General features: G+C 37.8%; 13 non-coding genes across 13 annotated transcripts; 7 read left to right on the top strand and 6 right to left on the bottom strand.

Annotated features, from left to right (window-relative positions):
- Positions 1-1945: 1945 nt before the first annotated feature.
- Positions 1946-2019, top strand: TRNAT-AGU (transfer RNA threonine (anticodon AGU)). Its single transcript has one exon. It is a non-coding gene; the product is annotated as a tRNA-Thr (tRNA).
- A 1826-nt stretch (positions 2020-3845) lies between these two features.
- TRNAI-AAU (transfer RNA isoleucine (anticodon AAU)) lies at positions 3846-3919 on the top strand. The gene has a single exon. It is a non-coding gene; the product is annotated as a tRNA-Ile (tRNA).
- Positions 3920-5950: 2031 nt separating this feature from the next.
- On the top strand, positions 5951-6024 carry TRNAT-AGU (transfer RNA threonine (anticodon AGU)). The gene has a single exon. It is a non-coding gene; the product is annotated as a tRNA-Thr (tRNA).
- A 1692-nt stretch (positions 6025-7716) lies between these two features.
- Positions 7717-7790, top strand: TRNAI-AAU (transfer RNA isoleucine (anticodon AAU)). Its single transcript has one exon. It is a non-coding gene; the product is annotated as a tRNA-Ile (tRNA).
- A 2031-nt stretch (positions 7791-9821) lies between these two features.
- On the top strand, positions 9822-9895 carry TRNAT-AGU (transfer RNA threonine (anticodon AGU)). The gene has a single exon. It is a non-coding gene; the product is annotated as a tRNA-Thr (tRNA).
- Positions 9896-10949: 1054 nt separating this feature from the next.
- Positions 10950-11031, bottom strand: TRNAS-GCU (transfer RNA serine (anticodon GCU)). Its single transcript has one exon. It is a non-coding gene; the product is annotated as a tRNA-Ser (tRNA).
- A 1689-nt stretch (positions 11032-12720) lies between these two features.
- On the bottom strand, positions 12721-12802 carry TRNAR-GCG (transfer RNA arginine (anticodon GCG)). Its single transcript has one exon. It is a non-coding gene; the product is annotated as a tRNA-Arg (tRNA).
- A 556-nt stretch (positions 12803-13358) lies between these two features.
- Positions 13359-13432, top strand: TRNAT-AGU (transfer RNA threonine (anticodon AGU)). The gene has a single exon. It is a non-coding gene; the product is annotated as a tRNA-Thr (tRNA).
- Positions 13433-14492: 1060 nt separating this feature from the next.
- On the bottom strand, positions 14493-14574 carry TRNAS-GCU (transfer RNA serine (anticodon GCU)). The gene has a single exon. It is a non-coding gene; the product is annotated as a tRNA-Ser (tRNA).
- Positions 14575-16263: 1689 nt separating this feature from the next.
- TRNAS-GCU (transfer RNA serine (anticodon GCU)) lies at positions 16264-16345 on the bottom strand. Its single transcript has one exon. It is a non-coding gene; the product is annotated as a tRNA-Ser (tRNA).
- A 556-nt stretch (positions 16346-16901) lies between these two features.
- On the top strand, positions 16902-16975 carry TRNAT-AGU (transfer RNA threonine (anticodon AGU)). Its single transcript has one exon. It is a non-coding gene; the product is annotated as a tRNA-Thr (tRNA).
- A 1060-nt stretch (positions 16976-18035) lies between these two features.
- On the bottom strand, positions 18036-18117 carry TRNAS-GCU (transfer RNA serine (anticodon GCU)). Its single transcript has one exon. It is a non-coding gene; the product is annotated as a tRNA-Ser (tRNA).
- A 1547-nt stretch (positions 18118-19664) lies between these two features.
- Positions 19665-19746, bottom strand: TRNAS-GCU (transfer RNA serine (anticodon GCU)). Its single transcript has one exon. It is a non-coding gene; the product is annotated as a tRNA-Ser (tRNA).
- Positions 19747-20059: the final 313 nt, after the last annotated feature.

Raw genomic sequence — 20059 nt, 5'->3', positions numbered from 1 at the left:
CAGTCTTTTAAATGAATGCTCTTCAAAATTTACTTGGCTTCTTAAGTGTTATGACTGAGATTGAAATCTTATTCCATGTTTCTGCTCTACGTGGAATGGAACTCAAGCTCAATATTGTTTTGCTGCGCTAACCAGTTGAATGTTCGATTGGTGCTTCAATCTTCCTTGGATTTCAAATGCATTCCATCTTCTGGTGCTGTGGCTTAGTTGGTTAACTCAGATCCTGAGTTCGAATCTCAGCAGTGCCTTGTTTTCATATCCTCACAAAGAAGCTTCCTATCTTAAAAATAGGTGTTTCACTTGCGACTGATAGTGCAATTGTGAGATTAAAAATCTCTTCTATCTAAGCGATATAAAGGAAGAAAGATGGCTTCAAGCATGACAATGTAAAACCAGTTGATTTAGTTTTGAAATGCCTCCTTTCTATGCATCTCTAATCCGTTTATCCAATGTATCTCACGTTTATGTCCTTTGGCTTAGTTGGTCAAAGAGCCTGTTTAGCAAACAGAAAATCTTGAATTTGAATGCCAGCAGTGCTATTCTTTCTTTATGTCAGTTTGGGGCTTCTTAACTCTCTAAGCAGGCTTTCTAATGTATCACACCTGTTTGTCCTTTGTCTTAGTTGGTCAAAGAGCCTGTTTAGTAAACAGAAAATCTTGAATTTGAATGCCAGCAGTCCTCTTCCTTCTTTATCTCAGTTTAGGGCTGTTTAACTCTCTAAGCAGGCTTTCTAATGTATCACACCTGTTTGACCTTTGTCTTAGTTGGTCAAAGAGCCTATTTAGTAAATGGAAAATCTTGAATTTGAATGCCAGCAGTCCTTCTCCTTCTTTATCTCAGTTTAGGGCTGTTTAACTCTCTAAGCAGGCTTTTTAATGCTTCGCACCTGTTTGTCCTTTGGCTTAGTTGGTCAAAGAGCCTATTTAGTAAAAGGAAAATCTTGATTTTGAATGTCAGCAGTGCTTTCTATTCTTCATCTCATTTTGTGGGTTTTTACCCCAAAAAGAGGACTTTTACTCTTGTTTGTCATCAAATATTAATTTCCCACAGCCCTAATATAGTGCAATTGAGAAAAAAAATTATCTGCTGTTGAAACACTTTAAAAGGAATTAGAGGATATAATTTTCTTTACAGAATATAGGATGGCATCAAGCTTTACAAATTAAAACCAGTGGATTTACAGATCTGACTCTGCAAAGTTTGATAGCAGCACAGGAGTATTGTATACTTTCATGCTTGAAGTGTCCACCGCTTGGGTTAAAAATGAAAACCAAACCATTCAACACGAAAGATGAAGCAGATTAATCCGACGACGATGGAATTAGAACCCATGCATGCAGAGCACAATGGATTAGCAGTCCATCACCTTAACCACTCGGCCACCTCATCTACATAGCGCCCGTGCGTTTAGGTGGGAAGATGTTGAGAGGGTTTTTACCAGTCAGTGTTTTTTCACTGAAGATTGTATTTTGGCTTTTGGCAGAGTTGCCTTATCTCGTCAACTACAGTGCCTGTTGTTTGAAGTTAGCTTGGGGAAAACTCTATCAGAAATGAACCAGTGCTGAGGTTTTTAATATCAATTAGTCATAATTTTTCCTCCTTTTGGTTTTGCCATGGCATTTCTTCAATCTGTCTATTCTGTGTCATAACTTGGAAGCAAAACAAGTCCCAAATTTCAGCTGTGCTAAAAGATGGCTCATTCAACTGCAAAACTTCAAAGCCTTTGTCCTCGATACAGCTTCTGTAAATTTGTCAGTCTTTTAAATGAATGCTCTTCAAAATTTACTTGGCTTCTTAAGTGTTATGACTGAGATTGAAATCTTACTCCATGTTTCTGCTCTACGTGGAATGGAACTCAAGCTCAATATTATTTTGCTGCGCTAACCAGTTGAATGTTCGATTGGTGCTTCAATCTTCCTTGGATTTCAAATGCATTCAATCTTCTGGTGCTGTGGCTTAGTTGGTTAAAGCGCCTGTCTAGTAAACAGGAGATCCTGAGTTCGAATCTCAGCAGTGCCTTGTTTTCATCTCCTCACAAAGAAGCTTCCTATTTTAAAAATAGGTGTTTCACTTGCGACTGATTGTGAGATTAAAAATCTCTTCTACCTAAGAGATATAAAGGATGAAAGATGGCTTCAAGCATGACAATGTAAAACCAGTTGATTTAGTTTTGAAATGCATCCTTTCTATGCATCTCTAATCCGTTTATCCAATGTATCTCACCTTTATGTCCTTTGGCTTAGTTGGTCAAAGAGCCTGTTTAGTAAACAGAAAATCTTGAATTTGAATGCCAGCTATTCTTTCTTTATGTCAGTTTGGGGCTTCTTAACTCTCTAAGCAGGCTTTCTAATGTATCACACCTATTTGTCCTTTGTCTTAGTTGGTCAAAGAGCCTGTTTAGTAAACAGAAAATCTTGAATTTGAATGCCAGCAGTGCTATTCTTTCTTTATGTCAGTTTGGGGCTTCTTAACTCTCTAAGCAGGCTTTCTAATGTATCACACCTGTTTGTCCTTTGTCTTAGTTGGTCAAAGAGCCTGTTTAGTAAACAGAAAATCTTGAATTTGAATGCCAGCAGTCCTCTTCCTTCTTTATCTCAGTTTAGGGCTGTTTAACTCTCTAAGCAGGCTTTCTAATGTATCACACCTGTTTGTCCTTTGTCTTAGTTGGTCAAAGAGCCTATTTAGTAAATGGAAAATCTTGAATTTGAATGCCAGCAGTCCTTTTCCTTCTTTATCTCAGTTTAGGGCTGTTTAACTCTCTAAGCAGGCTTTTTAATGTTTCGCACCTGTTTGTCCTTTGGCTTAGTTGGTCAAAGAGCCTATTTAGTAAAAGGAAAATCTTGATTTTGAATGTCAGCAGTGCTTTCTATTCTTCATCTCATTTTGTGGGTTTTTACCCCAAAAAGAGGACTTTTACTCTTGTTTGTCATCAAATATTAATTTCCCACAGCCCTAATATAGTGCAATTGAGAAAAAAAATTCTCTGCTGTTGAAACACTTTAAAAGGAATTAGAGGATATAATTTTCTTTACAGAATATAGGATGGCATCAAGCTTTACAAATTAAAACCAGTGGATTTACAGATCTGAATCTGCAAAGTTTGATAGCAGCACAGGAGTATTGTAAACTTTCATGCTTGAAGTGTCCACCGCTTGGGTTAAAAATGAAAACCAAACCATTCAACACAAAAGAAGAAGCAGATTAATCCGACGACGATGGGATTCGAACCCATGCATGCAGAGCACAATGGATTAGCAGTCCATCACCTTAACCACTCGGCCACCTCGTCTACATAGCGGCCGTGCGTTTAGGTGGGAAGATGTTGAGAGGGTTTTTACCAGTCAGTGTTTTTTCACTGAAGATTGTATGTTGGCTTTTGTCAGAGTTGCCTTATCTCGTCAACTACAGTGCCTGTTGTTTGAAGTTAGCTTGGGGAAAACTCTATCAGAAATGAACCAGTGCTGAGGTTTTTAATATCAATTAGTCATAATTTTTCCTCCTTTTGGTTTTGCCATGGCATTTCTTCAATCTGTCTATTCTGTGTCATAACTTGGAAGCAAAACAAGTCCCAAATTTCAGCTGTGCTAAAAGATGGCTCATTCAATTGCAAAACTTCAAAGCCTTTGTCCTCGATACAGCTTCTGTAAATTTGTCAGTCTTTTAAATGAATGCTCTTCAAAATTTACTTGGCTTCTTAAGTGTTATGACTGAGATTGAAATCTTACTCCATGTTTCTGCTCTACGTGGAATGGAACTCAAGCTCAATATTATTTTGCTGCGCTAACCAGTTGAATGTTCGATTGGTGCTTCAATCTTCCTTGGATTTCAAATGCATTCCATCTTCTGGTGCTGTGGCTTAGTTGGTTAAAGCGCCTGTCTAATAAACAGGAGATCCTGAGTTCGAATCTCAGCAGTGCCTTGTTTTCATCTCCTCACAAAGAAGCTTCCTATCTTAAAAATAGGTGTTTCACTTGCGACTGATAGTGCAATTGTGAGATTAAATATCTCTTCTACCTAAGAGATATAAAGGAAGAAAGATGGCTTCAAGCATGACAATGTAAAACCAGTTGATTTTGTTTTGAAATGCATCCTTTCTATGCATCTCTAATCCGTTTATCCAATGTATCTCACCTTTATGTCCTTTGGCTTAGTTGGTCAAAGAGCCTGTTTAGTAAACAGAAAATCTTGAATTTGAATGCCAGCTATTCTTTCTTTATGTCAGTTTGGGGCTTCTTAACTCTCTAAGCAGGCTTTCTAATGTATCACACCTATTTGTCCTTTGTCTTAGTTGGTCAAAGAGCCTGTTTAGTAAACAGAAAATCTTGAATTTGAATGCCAGCAGCGCTATTCTTTCTTTATGTCAGTTTGGGGCTTCTTAACTCTCTAAGCAGGCTTTCTCATGTATCACACCTGTTTGTCCTTTGTCTTAGTTGGTCAAAGAGCCTGTTTAGTAAACAGAAAATCTTGAATTTGAATGCCAGCAGTCCTCTTCCTTCTTTATCTCAGTTTAGGGCTGTTTAACTCTCTAAGCAGGCTTTCTAATGTATCACACCTGTTTGTCCTTTGTCTTAGTTGGTCAAAGAGCCTATTTAGTAAATGGAAAATCTTGAATTTGAATGCCAGCAGTCCTTTTCCTTCTTTATCTCAGTTTAGGGCTGTTTAACTCTCTAAGCAGGCTTTTTAATGTTTCGCACGTGTTTGTCCTTTGGCTTAGTTGGTCAAAGAGCCTATTTAGTAAAAGGAAAATCTTGATTTTGAATGTCAGCAGTGCTTTCTATTCTTCATCTCATTTTGTGGGTTTTTACCCCAAAAAGAGGACTTTTACTCTTATTTGTCATCAAATATTAATTTCCCACAGCCCTAATATAGTGCAATTGAGAAAAAAAATTGTCTGCTGTTGAAACACTTTAAAAGGAATTAGAGGATATAATTTTCTTTACAGAATATAGGATGGCATCAAGCTTTACAAATTAAAACCAGTGGATTTACAGATCTGACTCTGCAAAGTTTGATAGCAGCACAGGAGTATTGTAAACTTTCATGCTTGAAGTGTCCACCGCTTGGGTTAAAAATGAAAACCAAACCATTCAACATGAAAGAAGAAGCAGATTAATTAGAGGATATAATTTTCTTTACAGAATATAGGATGGCATCAAGCTTTACAAATTAAAACCAGTGGATTTACAGATCTGACTCTGCAAAGTTTGATAGCAGCACAGGAGTATTGTAAACTTTCATGCTTGAAGTGTCCACCGCTTGGGTTAAAAATGAAAACCAAACCATTCAACACGAAAGAAGAAGCAGATTAATCCGACGACGATGGGATTCGAACCCATGCATGCAGAGCACAATGGATTAGCAGTCAATCACCTTAACCACTCAGCCACCTCGTCTACATAGCGCCTGTGCGTTTAGGTGGGAAGATGTTGAGAGGGTTTTTACCAGTCAGTGTTTTTTCACTGAAGATTGTATGTTGGCTTTTGTCAGAGTTGCCTTATCTCGTCAACTACAGTGCCTGTTGTTTGAAGTTAGCTTGGGGAAAACTCTATCAGAAATGAACCAGTGCTGAGGTTTTTAATATCAATTAGTCATAATTTTTCCTCCTTTTGGTTTTGTAATTGGCATTTCTTCAATCTGTCTATTCTGTGTCATAACTTGGAAGCAAAACAAGTCCCAAATTTCAGCTGTGCTAAAAGATGGCTCATTCAATTGCAAAACTTCAAAGCCTTTGTCCTCGATACAGCTTCTGTAAATTTGTCAGTCTTTTAAATGAATGCTCTTCAAAATTTACTTGGCTTCTTAAGTGTTATGACTGAGATTGAAATCTTACTCCATGTTTCTGCTCTACGTGGAATGGAACTCAAGCTCAATATTATTTTGCTGCGCTAACCAGTTGAATGTTCGATTGGTGCTTCAATCTTCCTTGGATTTCAAATGCATTCCATCTTCTGGTGCTGTGGCTTAGTTGGTTAAAGCGCCTGTCTAGTAAACAGGAGATCCTGAGTTCGAATCTCAGCAGTGCCTTGTTTTCATCTCCTCACAAAGAAGCTTTCTATCTTAAACATAGGTGTTTCACTTGCGACTGATAGTGCAATTGTGAGATTAAAAATCTCTTCTACCTAAGAGATATAAAGGAAGAAAGATGGCTTCAAGCATGACAATGTAAAACCAGTTGATTTAGTTTTGAAATGCATCCTTTCTATGCATCTCTAATCCGTTTATCCAATGTATCTCACCTTTATGTCCTTTGGCTTAGTTGGTCAAAGAGCCTGTTTAGTAAACAGAAAATCTTGAATTTGAATGCCAGCTATTCTTTCTTTATGTCAGTTTGGGGCTTCTTAACTCTCTAAGCAGGCTTTCTAATGTATCACACCTATTTGTCCTTTGTCTTAGTTGGTCAAAGAGCCTGTTTAGTAAACAGAAAATCTTGAATTTGAATGCCAGCAGTGCTATTCTTTCTTTATGTCAGTTTGGGGCTTCTTAACTCTCTAAGCAGGCTTTCTAATGTATCACACCTGTTTGTCCTTTGTCTTAGTTGGTCAAAGAGCCTGTTTAGTTAACAGAAAATCTTGAATTTGAATGCCAGCAGTCCTCTTCCTTCTTTATCTCAGTTTAGGGCTGTTTAACTCTCTAAGCAGGCTTTTTAATGTTTCGCACCTGTTTGTCCTTTGGCTTAGTTGGTCAAAGAGCCTATTTAGTAAAAGGAAAATCTTGATTTTGAATGTCAGCAGTGCTTTCTATTCTTCATCTCATTTTGTGGGTTTTTACCCCAAAAAGAGGACTTTTACTCTTGTTTGTCATCAAATATTAATTTCCCACAGCCCTAATATAGTGCAATTGAGAAAAAAAATTCTCTGCTGTTGAAACACTTTAAAAGGAATTAGAGGATATAATTTTCTTTACAGAATATAGGATGGCATCAAGCTTTACAAATTAAAACCAGTGGATTTACAGATCTGAATCTGCAAAGTTTGATAGCAGCACAGGAGTATTGTAAACTTTCATGCTTGAAGTGTCCACCGCTTGGGTTAAAAATGAAAACCAAACCATTCAACACAAAAGAAGAAGCAGATTAATCCGACGACGATGGGATTCGAACCCATGCATGCAGAGCACAATGGATTAGCAGTCCATCACCTTAACCACTCGGCCACCTCGTCTACATAGCGGCCGTGCGTTTAGGTGGGAAGATGTTGAGAGGGTTTTTACCAGTCAGTGTTTTTTCACTGAAGATTGTATGTTGGCTTTTGTCAGAGTTGCCTTATCTCGTCAACTACAGTGCCTGTTGTTTGAAGTTAGCTTGGGGAAAACTCTCTCAGAAATGAACCAGTGCTGAGGTTTTTAATATCAATTAGTCATAATTTTTCCTCCTTTTGGTTTTGCCATGGCATTTCTTCAATCTGTCTATTCTGTGTCATAACTTGGAAGCAAAACAAGTCCCAAATTTCAGCTGTGCTAAAAGATGGCTCATTCAATTGCAAAACTTCAAAGCCTTTGTCCTCGATACAGCTTCTGTAAATTTGTCAGTCTTTTAAATGAATGCTCTTCAAAATTTACTTGGCTTCTTAAGTGTTATGACTGAGATTGAAATCTTACTCCATGTTTCTGCTCTACGTGGAATGGAACTCAAGCTCAATATTATTTTGCTGCGCTAACCAGTTGAATGTTCGATTGGTGCTTCAATCTTCCTTGGATTTCAAATGCATTCCATCTTCTGGTGCTGTGGCTTAGTTGGTTAAAGCGCCTGTCTAATAAACAGGAGATCCTGAGTTCGAATCTCAGCAGTGCCTTGTTTTCATCTCCTCACAAAGAAGCTTCCTATCTTAAAAATAGGTGTTTCACTTGCGACTGATAGTGCAATTGTGAGATTAAATATCTCTTCTACCTAAGAGATATAAAGGAAGAAAGATGGCTTCAAGCATGACAATGTAAAACCAGTTGATTTTGTTTTGAAATGCATCCTTTCTATGCATCTCTAATCCGTTTATCCAATGTATCTCACCTTTATGTCCTTTGGCTTAGTTGGTCAAAGAGCCTGTTTAGTAAACAGAAAATCTTGAATTTGAATGCCAGCTATTCTTTCTTTATGTCAGTTTGGGGCTTCTTAACTCTCTAAGCAGGCTTTCTAATGTATCACACCTATTTGTCCTTTGTCTTAGTTGGTCAAAGAGCCTGTTTAGTAAACAGAAAATCTTGAATTTGAATGCCAGCAGCGCTATTCTTTCTTTATGTCAGTTTGGGGCTTCTTAACTCTCTAAGCAGGCTTTCTCATGTATCACACCTGTTTGTCCTTTGTCTTAGTTGGTCAAAGAGCCTGTTTAGTAAACAGAAAATCTTGAATTTGAATGCCAGCAGTCCTCTTCCTTCTTTATCTCAGTTTAGGGCTGTTTAACTCTCTAAGCAGGCTTTCTAATGTATCACACCTGTTTGTCCTTTGTCTTAGTTGGTCAAAGAGCCTATTTAGTAAATGGAAAATCTTGAATTTGAATGCCAGCAGTCCTTTTCCTTCTTTATCTCAGTTTAGGGCTGTTTAACTCTCTAAGCAGGCTTTTTAATGTTTCGCACGTGTTTGTCCTTTGGCTTAGTTGGTCAAAGAGCCTATTTAGTAAAAGGAAAATCTTGATTTTGAATGTCAGCAGTGCTTTCTATTCTTCATCTCATTTTGTGGGTTTTTACCCCAAAAAGAGGACTTTTACTCTTATTTGTCATCAAATATTAATTTCCCACAGCCCTAATATAGTGCAATTGAGAAAAAAAATTGTCTGCTGTTGAAACACTTTAAAAGGAATTAGAGGATATAATTTTCTTTACAGAATATAGGATGGCATCAAGCTTTACAAATTAAAACCAGTGGATTTACAGATCTGACTCTGCAAAGTTTGATAGCAGCACAGGAGTATTGTAAACTTTCATGCTTGAAGTGTCCACCGCTTGGGTTAAAAATGAAAACCAAACCATTCAACACGAAAGAAGAAGCAGATTAATTAGAGGATATAATTTTCTTTACAGAATATAGGATGGCATCAAGCTTTACAAATTAAAACCAGTGGATTTACAGATCTGACTCTGCAAAGTTTGATAGCAGCACAGGAGTATTGTAAACTTTCATGCTTGAAGTGTCCACCGCTTGGGTTAAAAATGAAAACCAAACCATTCAACACGAAAGAAGAAGCAGATTAATCCGACGACGATGGGATTCGAACCCATGCATGCAGAGCACAATGGATTAGCAGTCAATCACCTTAACCACTCAGCCACCTCGTCTACATAGCGCCTGTGCGTTTAGGTGGGAAGATGTTGAGAGGGTTTTTACCAGTCAGTGTTTTTTCACTGAAGATTGTATGTTGGCTTTTGTCAGAGTTGCCTTATCTCGTCAACTACAGTGCCTGTTGTTTGAAGTTAGCTTGGGGAAAACTCTATCAGAAATGAACCAGTGCTGAGGTTTTTAATATCAATTAGTCATAATTTTTCCTCCTTTTGGTTTTGTAATTGGCATTTCTTCAATCTGTCTATTCTGTGTCATAACTTGGAAGCAAAACAAGTCCCAAATTTCAGCTGTGCTAAAAGATGGCTCATTCAATTGCAAAACTTCAAAGCCTTTGTCCTCGATACAGCTTCTGTAAATTTGTCAGTCTTTTAAATGAATGCTCTTCAAAATTTACTTGGCTTCTTAAGTGTTATGACTGAGATTGAAATCTTACTCCATGTTTCTGCTCTACGTGGAATGGAACTCAAGCTCAATATTATTTTGCTGCGCTAACCAGTTGAATGTTCGATTGGTGCTTCAATCTTCCTTGGATTTCAAATGCATTCCATCTTCTGGTGCTGTGGCTTAGTTGGTTAAAGCGCCTGTCTAGTAAACAGGAGATCCTGAGTTCGAATCTCAGCAGTGCCTTGTTTTCATCTCCTCACAAAGAAGCTTTCTATCTTAAACATAGGTGTTTCACTTGCGACTGATAGTGCAATTGTGAGATTAAAAATCTCTTCTACCTAAGAGATATAAAGGAAGAAAGATGGCTTCAAGCATGACAATGTAAAACCAGTTGATTTAGTTTTGAAATGCATCCTTTCTATGCATCTCTAATCCGTTTATCCAATGTATCTCACCTTTATGTCCTTTGGCTTAGTTGGTCAAAGAGCCTGTTTAGTAAACAGAAAATCTTGAATTTGAATGCCAGCTATTCTTTCTTTATGTCAGTTTGGGGCTTCTTAACTCTCTAAGCAGGCTTTCTAATGTATCACACCTATTTGTCCTTTGTCTTAGTTGGTCAAAGAGCCTGTTTAGTAAACAGAAAATCTTGAATTTGAATGCCAGCAGTGCTATTCTTTCTTTATGTCAGTTTGGGGCTTCTTAACTCTCTAAGCAGGCTTTCTAATGTATCACACCTGTTTGTCCTTTGTCTTAGTTGGTCAAAGAGCCTGTTTAGTTAACAGAAAATCTTGAATTTGAATGCCAGCAGTCCTCTTCCTTCTTTATCTCAGTTTAGGGCTGTTTAACTCTCTAAGCAGGCTTTTTAATGTTTCGCACCTGTTTGTCCTTTGGCTTAGTTGGTCAAAGAGCCTATTTAGTAAAAGGAAAATCTTGATTTTGAATGTCAGCAGTGCTTTCTATTCTTCATCTCATTTTGTGGGTTTTTACCCCAAAAAGAGGACTTTTACTCTTGTTTGTCATCAAATATTAATTTCCCACAGCCCTAATATAGTGCAATTGAGAAAAAAAATTGTCTGCTGTTGAAACACTTTAAAAGGAATTAGAGGATATAATTTTCTTTACAGAATATAGGATGGCATCAAGCTTTACAAATTAAAACCAGTGGATTTACAGATCTGACTCTGCAAAGTTTGATAGCAGCACATGAGTATTGTAAACTTTCATGCTTGAAGTGTCCACCGCTTGGGTTAAAAATGAAAACCAAACCATTCAACACGAAAGAAGAAGCAGATTAATCCGACAACGATGGGATTCGAACCCATGCATGCAGAGCACAATGGATTAGCAGTCCATCACCTTAACCACTCGGCCACGTCGTCTACATAGCGCCTGTGCGTTTAGGTGGGAAGATGTTGAAAGGGTTTTTACCAGTCAGTGTTTTTTCACTGAAGATTGTATGTTGGCTTTTGTCAGAGTTGCCTTATCTCGTCAACTACAGTGCCTGTTGTTAGAAGTTAGCTTGGGGAAAACTCTATCAGAAATGAACCAGTGCTGAGGTTTTTAATATCAATTAGTCATAATTTTTCCTCCTTTTGGTTTTGCCATGGCATTTCTTCAATCTGTCTATTCTGTGTCATAACTTGGAAGCAAAACAAGTCCCAAATTTCAGCTGTGCTAAAAGATGGCTCATTCAATTGCAAAACTTCAAAGCCTTTGTCCTCGATACAGCTTCTGTAAATTTGTCAGTCTTTTAAATGAATGCTCTTCAAAATTTACTTGGCTTCTTAAGTGTTATGACTGAGATTGAAATCTTACTCCATGTTTCTGCTCTACGTGGAATGGAACTCAAGCTCAATATTATTTTGCTGCGCTAACCAGTTGAATGTTCGATTGGTGCTTCAATCTTCCTTGGATTTCAAATGCATGCCATCTGCTGGTGCTGTGGCTTAGTTTGTTAAAGCGCCTGTCTAGTAAACAGGAGATCCTGAGTTCGAATCTCAGCAGTGCCTTGTTTTCGTCTCCTCACAAAGAAGCTTCCTATCTTAAAAATAGGTGTTTCACTTGCGACTGATAGTGGAATTATGAGATTAAAAATCTCTTCTATCTACGAGATATAAAGGAAGAAAGATGGCTTCAAGCATGACAATGTAAAACCAGTTGATTTAGTTTTGAAATGCCTCCTTTCTATGCATCTCTAATCCGTTTATCCAATGTATCTCACCTTTATGTCGTTTGGCTTAGTTGGTCAAAGAGCCTGTTTAGTAAACAGAAAATCTTGAATTTGAATGCCAGCAGTGCTATTCTTTCTTTATGTCAGTTTGGGGCTTCTTAACTCTCTAAGCAGGCTTTCTAATGTATCACACCTGTTTGTCCTTTGTCTTAGTTGGTCAAAGAGCCTGTTTAGTAAACAGAAAATCTTGAGTTTGAATGCCAGCAGTGCTATTCTTTCTTTATGTCAGTTTGGGGCTTCTTAACTCTCTAAGCAGGCTTTCTAATGTATCACACCTGTTTGTCCTTTGTCTTAGTTGGTCAAAGAGCCTATTTAGTAAATGGAAAATCTTGAATTTGAATGCCAGCAGTCCTTTTCCTTCTTTATCTCAGTTTAGGGCTGTTTAACTCTCTAAGCAGGCTTTTTAATGTTTCGCACCTGTTTGTCCTTTGGCTTAGTTGGTCAAAGAGCCTATTTAGTAAAAGGAAAATCTTGATTTTGAATGTCAGCAGTGCTTTCTATTCTTCATCTCATTTTGTGGGTTTTTACCCCAAACAGAGGACTTTTACTCTTGTTTGTCATCAAATATTAATTTCCCACAGCCCTAATATAGTGCAATTGAGAAAAAAAATTGTCTGCTGTTGAAACACTTTAAAAGGAATTAGAGGATATAATTTTCTTTACAGAATATAGGATGGCATCAAGCTTTACAAATTAAAACCAGTGGATTTAGAGATCTGACTCTGCAAAGTTTGATAGCAGCACAGGAGTATTGTAAACTTTCATGCATGAATTGTCCACCGCTTGGGTTAAAAATGAAAACCAAACAATTCAACATGAAAGAAGAAGCAGATTAATCCGACGAGGATGGTATTCGAACCCATGCATGCAGAGCACAATGGATTCGCAGTCCATCCCCTTAACCACTCGGCCACCTCGTCTACATAGCGCTCGTGCGTTTAGGTGGGAAGATGTTGAGAGGGTTTTTACCAGTCAGTGTTTTTTCACTGAAGATTGTATGTTGGCTTTTGTCAGAGTTGCCTTATCTCGTCAACTACAGTGCCTGTTGTTTGAAGTTAGCTTGGGGAAAACTCTATCAGAAATGAACCAGTGCTGAGGTTTTTAATATCAATTAGTCATAATTTTTCCTCATTTTGGTTTTGCCATGGCATTTCTTCAATCTGTCTATTCTGTGTCATAACTTGGAAGCAAAACAAGTCCCAAATTTCAGCTGTGCTAAAAGATGGCTCATTCAATTGCAAAACTTCAAAGCCTTTGTCCTCGATACAGCTTCTGTAAATTTGTCAGTCTTTTAAATGAATGCTCTTCAAAATTTACTTGGCTTCTTAAGTGTTATGACTGAGATTGAAATCTTATTCCATGTTTCTGCTCTATGTGGAATGGAACTCAAGCTCAATATTGTTTTGCTGCGCTAACCAGTTGAATGTTCGATTGGTGCTTCAATCTTCCTTGGATTTCAAATACATGCCATCTTCTGGTGCTGTGGCTTAGTTGGTTAAAGCGCCTGTCTAGTAAACAGGAGATCCTGAGTTCGAATCTCAGCAGTGCCTTCTTTTCGTCTCCTCACAAAGAAGCTTCTTATCTTAAAAATAGCTGTTTCACTTGCGACTGATAGTGGAATTATGAGATTTAAAATCTCTTCTATCTAAGAGATATAAAGGAAGAAAGATGGCTTCAAGCATGACAATGTAAAACCAGTTGATTTAGTTTTGAAATGCCTCCTTTCTATGCATCTCCAATCCGTTTATCCAATGTATCTCACCTTTATGTCCTTTGGCTTAGTTGGTCAAAGAGCCTGTTTAGTAAACAGAAAATCTTGAATTTGAATGCCAGCAGTGCTATTCTTTCTTTATGTCAGTTTGGGGCTTCTTAACTCTCTAAGCAGGCTTTCTAATGTATCACACCTGTTTGTCCTTTGTCTTAGTTGGTCAAAAAGCCTGTTTAGTAAACAGAAAATCTTGAATTTGAATGCCAGCAGTCCTCTTCCTTCTTTATCTCAGTTTAGGGCTGTTTAACTCTCTAAGCAGGCTTTCTAATGTATCACACCTGTTTGTCCTTTGTCTTAGTTGGTCAAAGAGCCTATTTAGTAAATGGAAAATCTTGAATTTGAATGCCAGCAGTCCTTTTCCTTCTTTATCTCAGTTTAGGGCTGTTTAACTCTCTAAGCAGGCTTTTTAATGTTTCGCACCTGTTTGTCCTTTGGCTTAGTTGGTCAAAGAGCCTATTTAGTAAAAGGAAAATCTTGATTTTGAATGTCAGCAGTGCTTTCTATTCTTCATCTCATTTTGTGGGTTTTTACCCCAAAAAGAGGACTTTTACTCTTGTTTGTCATCAAATATTAATTTCCCACAGCCCTAATATAGTGCAATTGAGAAAAAAAATTCTCTGCTGTTGAAACACTTTAAAAGGAATTAGAGGATATAATTTTCTTTACAGAATATAGGATGGCATCAAGCTTTACCAATTAAAACCAGTGGATTTACAGGTCTGACTCTGCAAAGTTTGATAGCAGCACAGGAGTATTGTAAACTTTCATGCTTGAAGGGTTCCACTGCTTGGGTTAAAAATGAAAACCAAACCATTCAACATGAAAGAAGAAGCAGATTAATCTGACGAGGATGGGATTCGAACCCATGCATGCAGAGCACAATGGATTAGCAGTCCATCGCCTTAACCACTCTGCCACCTCGTCTACATAGCGCCCGTGCGTTTAGGTGGGAAGATGTTGAGAGGGTTTTTACCAGTCAGTGTTTTTTCACTGAAGATTGTATGTTGGCTTTTGTCAGAGTTGCCTTATCTCGTCAACTACAGTGCCTGTTGTTTGAAGTTAGCTTGGGGAAAACTCTATCAGAAATGAACCAGTGCTGAGGTTTTTAATATCAATTAGTCATAATTTTTCCTCCTTTTGGTTTTGCCATGGCATTTCTTCAATCTGTCTATTCTGTGTCATAACTTGGAAGCAAAACAAGTCCCAAATTTCAGCTGTGCTAAAAGATGGCTCATTCAATTGCAAAACTTCAAAGCCTTTGTCCTCGATACAGCTTCTGTAAATTTGTCAGTCTTTTAAATGAATGCTCTTCAAAATTTACTTGGCTTCTTAAGTGTTATGACTGAGATTGAAATCTTATTCCGTGTTTCTGCTCTACGTGGAATGGAACTCAAGCTCAATATTGTTTTGCTGCGCTAACCAGTTGAATGTTCGATTGGTGCTTCAATCTTCCTTGGATTTCAAATGCATGCCATCTTCTGGTGCTGTGGCTTAGTTGGTTAAAGCTCCTGTCTAGTAAACAGGAGATCCTGAGTTCGAATCTCAGCAGTGCCTTGTTTTCGTCTCCTCACAAAGAAGCTTCCTATCTTAAAAATAGGTGTTTCACTTGCGACTGATAGTGGAATTATGAGATTAAAAATCTCTTCTATCTACGAGATATAAAGGAAGAAAGATGGCTTCAAGCATGACAATGTAAAACCAGTTGATTTAGTTTTGAAATGCCTCCTTTCTATGCATCTCTAATCCGTTTATCCAATGTATCTCACCTTTATGTCCTTTGGCTTAGTTGGTCAAAGAGCCTGTTTAGTAAACAGAAAATCTTGAATTTGAATGCCAGCAGTGCTATTCTTTCTTTATGTCAGTTTGGGGCTTCTTAACTCTCTAAGCAGGCTTTCTAATGTATCACACCTGTTTGTCCTTTGTCTTAGTTGGTCAAAGAGCCTGTTTAGTAAACAGAAAATCTTGAATTTGAATGCCAGCAGTCCTCTTCCTTCTTTATCTCAGTTTAGGGCTGTTTAACTCTCTAAGCAGGCTTTCTAATGTATCACACCTGTTTGTCCTTTGTCTTAGTTGGTCAAAGAGCCTATTTAGGAAATGGAACATCTTGAATTTGAATGCCAGCAGTCCTTTTCCTTCTTTATCTCAGTTTAGGGCTGTTTAACTCTCTAAGCAGGCTTTTTAATGTTTCGCACCTGTTTGTCCTTTGGCTTAGTTGGTCAAAGAGCCTATTTAGTAAAAGGAAAATCTTGATTTTGAATGTCAGCAGTGCTTTCTATTCTTCATCTCATTTTGTGGGTTTTTACCCCAAAAAGAGGACTTTTACTCTTGTTTGTCATCAAATATTAATTTCCCACAGCCCTAATATAGTGCAATTGAGAAAAAAAATTCTCTGCTGTTGAAACACTTTAAAAGGAATTAGAGGATATAATTTTCTTTACAGAATATAGGATGGCATCAAGCTTTACCAATTAAAACCAGTGGATTTACAGGTCTGACTCTGCAAAGTTTGATAGCAGCACAGGAGTATTGTAAACTTTCATGCTTGAAGTGTCCACTGCTTGGGTTAAAAATGAATACCAAACCATTCAACATGAAAGAAGAAGCAGCTTAATCCGACGAGGATGGGATTCGAACCCATGCATGCAGAGCACAATGGATTAGCAGTCCATCGCCTTAACCACTCGGCCACCTCGTCTACATAGCGCCCGTGCGTTTAGGTGGGAAGATGTTGAGAGGGTTTTTACCAGTCAGTGTTTTTTCACTGAAGATTGTATGTTGGCTTTTGTCAGAGTTGCCTTATCTCGTCAACTACAGTGCCTGTTGTTTGAAGTTAGCTTGGGGAAAACTCTATCAGAAATGAACCAGTGCTGAGGTTTTTAATATCAATTAGTCATAATTTTTCCTCCTTTTGGTTTTGCCATGGCATTTCTTCAATCTGTCTATTCTGTGTCATAACTTGGAAGCAAAACAAGTCCCAAATTTCAGCTGTGCTAAAAGATGGCTCATTCAATTGCAAAACTTCAAAGCCTTTGTCCTCGATACAGCTTCTGTAAATTTGTCAGTCTTTTAAATGAATGCTCTTCAAAATTTACTTGGCTTCTTAAGTGTTATGACTGAGATTGAAATCTTATTCCATGTTTCTGCTCTACGTGGAATGGAACTCAAGCTCAATATTGTTTTGCTGCGCAAACCAGTTGAATGTTTGATTGGTGCTTCAATCTTCCTTAGATTTCAAATGCATGCCATCTTCTGGTGCTGTGGCTTAGTTGGTTAAAGCGCCTGTCTAGTAAACAGGAGATCCTGAGTTCAAATCTCAGCAGTGCCTTGTTTTCGTCTCCTCACAAAGAAGCTTCCTATCTTTAAAATAGGTGTTTCACTTGCGACTGATAGTGGAATTATGAGATTAAAAATCTCTTCTATCTAAGATATATAAAGGAAGAAAGAAGGCTTCAAGCATGACAATGTAAAACCAGTTGATTTAGTTTTGAAATGCCTCCTTTCTATGCATCTCTAATCCGTTTATTCAATGTATCTCACCTTTATGTCCTTTGGCTTAGTTGGTCAAAGAACCTGTTTAGTAAACAGAAAATCTTGAATTTGAATGCCAGCAGTGCTATTCTTTCTTTATGTCAGTTTGGGGCTTCTTAACTCTCTAAGCAGGCTTTCTAATGTATCACACCTGTTTGTCCTTTGTCTTAGTTGGTCAAAGAGCCTGTTTAGTAAACAGAAAATCTTGAATTTGAATGCCAGCAGTCCTCTTCCTTCTTTATCTCAGTTTAGGGCTGTTTAACTCTCTAAGCAGGCTTTCTAATGTATCACACCTGTTTGTCCTTTGTCTTAGTTGGTCAAAGAGCCTATTTAGTAAATGGAAAATCTTGAATTTGAATGCCAGCAGTCCTTTTCCTTCTTTATCTCAGTTTAGGGCTGTTTAACTCTCTAAGCAGGCTTTTTAATGTTTCGCACCTGTTTGTCCTTTGGCTTAGTTGGTCAAAGAGCCTATTTAGTAAAAGGAAAATCTTGATTTTGAATGTCAGCAGTGCTTTCTATTCTTCATCTCATTTTGTGGGTTTTTACCCCAAAAAGAGGACTTTTACTCTTGTTTGTCATCAAATATTAATTTCCCACAGCCCTAATATAGTGCAATTGAGAAAAAAAATTCTCTGCTGTTGAAACACTTTAAAAGGAATTAGAGGATATAATTTTCTTTACAGAATATAGGATGGCATCAAGCTTTACCAATTAAAACCAGTGGATTTACAGGTCTGACTCTGCAAAGTTTGATAGCAGCACAGGAGTATTGTAAACTTTCATGCTTGAAGGGTTCCACTGCTTGGGTTAAAAATGAAAACCAAACCATTCAACATGAAAGAAGAAGCAGATGAATCCGACGAGGATGGGATTCGAACCCATGCATGCAGAGCACAATGGATTAGCAGTCCATCGCCTTAACCACTCGGCCACCTCGTCTACATAGCGCCTGTGCGTTTAGGTGGGAAGATGTTGAGAGGGTTTTTACCAGTCAGTGTTTTTTCACTGAAGATTGTATGTTGGCTTTTGTCAGAGTTGCCTTATCTCGTCAACTACAGTGCCTGTTGTTTGAAGTTAGCTTGGGGAAAACTCTATCAGAAATGAACCAGTGCTGAGGTTTTTAATATCAATTAGTCATAATTTTTCCTCCTTTTGGTTTTGCCATGGCATTTCTTCAATCTGTCTATTCTGTGTCATAAATTGGAAGCAAAACAAGTCCCAAATTTCAGCTGTGCTAAAAGATTGCTCATTCAATTGCAAAACTTCAAAGCCTTTGTCCTCGATACAGCTTCTGTAAATTTGTCAGTCTTTTAAATGAATGCTCTTCAAAATTTACTTGGCTTCTTAAGTGTTATGACTGAGATTGAAATCTTATTCCATGTTTCTGCTCTACGTGGAATGGAACTCAAGCTCAATATTGTTTTGCTGCGCTAACCAGTTGAATGTTCGATTGGTGCTTCAATCTTCCTTGGATTTCAAATGCATGCCATCTTCTGGTGCTGTGGCTTAGTTTGTTAAAGCGCCTGTCTAGTAAACAGGAGATTCTGAGTTTGAATCTCAGCAGTGCCTTGTTTTCGTCTCCTCACAAAGAAGCTTCTTATCTTAAAAATAGGTGTTTCACTTGCGACTGATAGTGGAATTATGAGATTTAAAATCTCTTCTATCTAAGAGATATAAAGGAAGAAAGATGGCTTCAAGCATGACAATGTAAAACCAGTTGATTTAGTTTTGAAATGCCTCCTTTCTATGCATCTCTAATCCGTTTATCCAATGTATCTCACCTTTATGTCCTTTGGCTTAGTTGGTCAAAGAGCCTGTTTAGTAAACAGAAAATCTTGAATTTGAATGCCAGCAGTCCTCTTCCTTCTTTATCTCAGTTTAGGGCTGTTTAACTCTCTAAGCAGGCTTTCTAATGTATCACACCTGTTTGTCCTTTGTCTTAGTTGGTCAAAGAGCCTATTTAGTAAATGGAAAATCTTGAATTTGAATGCCAGCAGTCCTTTTCCTTCTTTATCTCAGTTTAGGGCTGTTTAACTCTCTAAGCAGGCTTTTTAATGTTTCGCACCTGTTTGTCCTTTGGCTTAGTTGGTCAAAGAGCCTATTTAGTAAAAGGAAAATCTTGATTTTGAATGTCAGCAGTGCTTTCTATTCTTCATCTCATTTTGTGGGTTTTTACCCCAAAAAGAGGACTTTTACTCTTGTTTGTCATCAAATATTAATTTCCCACAGCCCTAATATAGTGCAATTGAGAAAAAAAATTCTCTGCTGTTGAAACACTTTAAAAGGAATTAGAGGATATAATTTTCTTTACAGTATATAGAATGGCATCAAGCTTTACCAATTAAAACCAGTGGATTTACAGGTCTGACTCTGCAAAGTTTGATAGCAGCACAGGAGTATTGTAAACTTTCATGCTTGAAGTGTCCACTGCTTGGGTTAAAAATGAAAACCAAACCATTCAACATGAAAGAAGAAGCAGATTAATCCGACGAGGATGGGATTCGAACCCATGCATGCAGAGCACAATGGATTAGCAGTCCATCGCCTTAACCACTCGGCCACCTCGTCTACATAGAGCCCGTGCGTTTAGGTGGGAAGATGTTGAGAGGGTTTTTACCAGTCAGTGTTTTTTCACTGAAGATTGGATGTTGGCTTTTGTCAGAGTTGCCTTATCTCGTCAACTACAGTGCCTGTTGTTTGAAGTTAGCTTGGGGAAAACTCTATCAGAAATGAACCAGTGCTGAGGTTTTTAATATCAATTAGTCATAATTTTTCCTCCTTTTGGTTTTGCCATGGCATTTCTTCAATCTGTCTATTCTGTGTCATAACTTGGAAGCAAAACAAGTCCCAAATTTCAGCTGTGCTAAAAGATGGCTCATTC

This window comes from Dendrobates tinctorius, unplaced genomic scaffold (assembly GCF_039654945.1).
Source record: "Dendrobates tinctorius isolate UK_male_01 unplaced genomic scaffold, ASM3965494v1 ptg000204l, whole genome shotgun sequence".
Lineage (NCBI taxonomy): Eukaryota > Metazoa > Chordata > Amphibia > Anura > Dendrobatidae > Dendrobates > Dendrobates tinctorius.
Note: the sequence above shows the minus strand (reverse complement) of the source record. Positions and strands in the feature narration are given on the sequence as shown.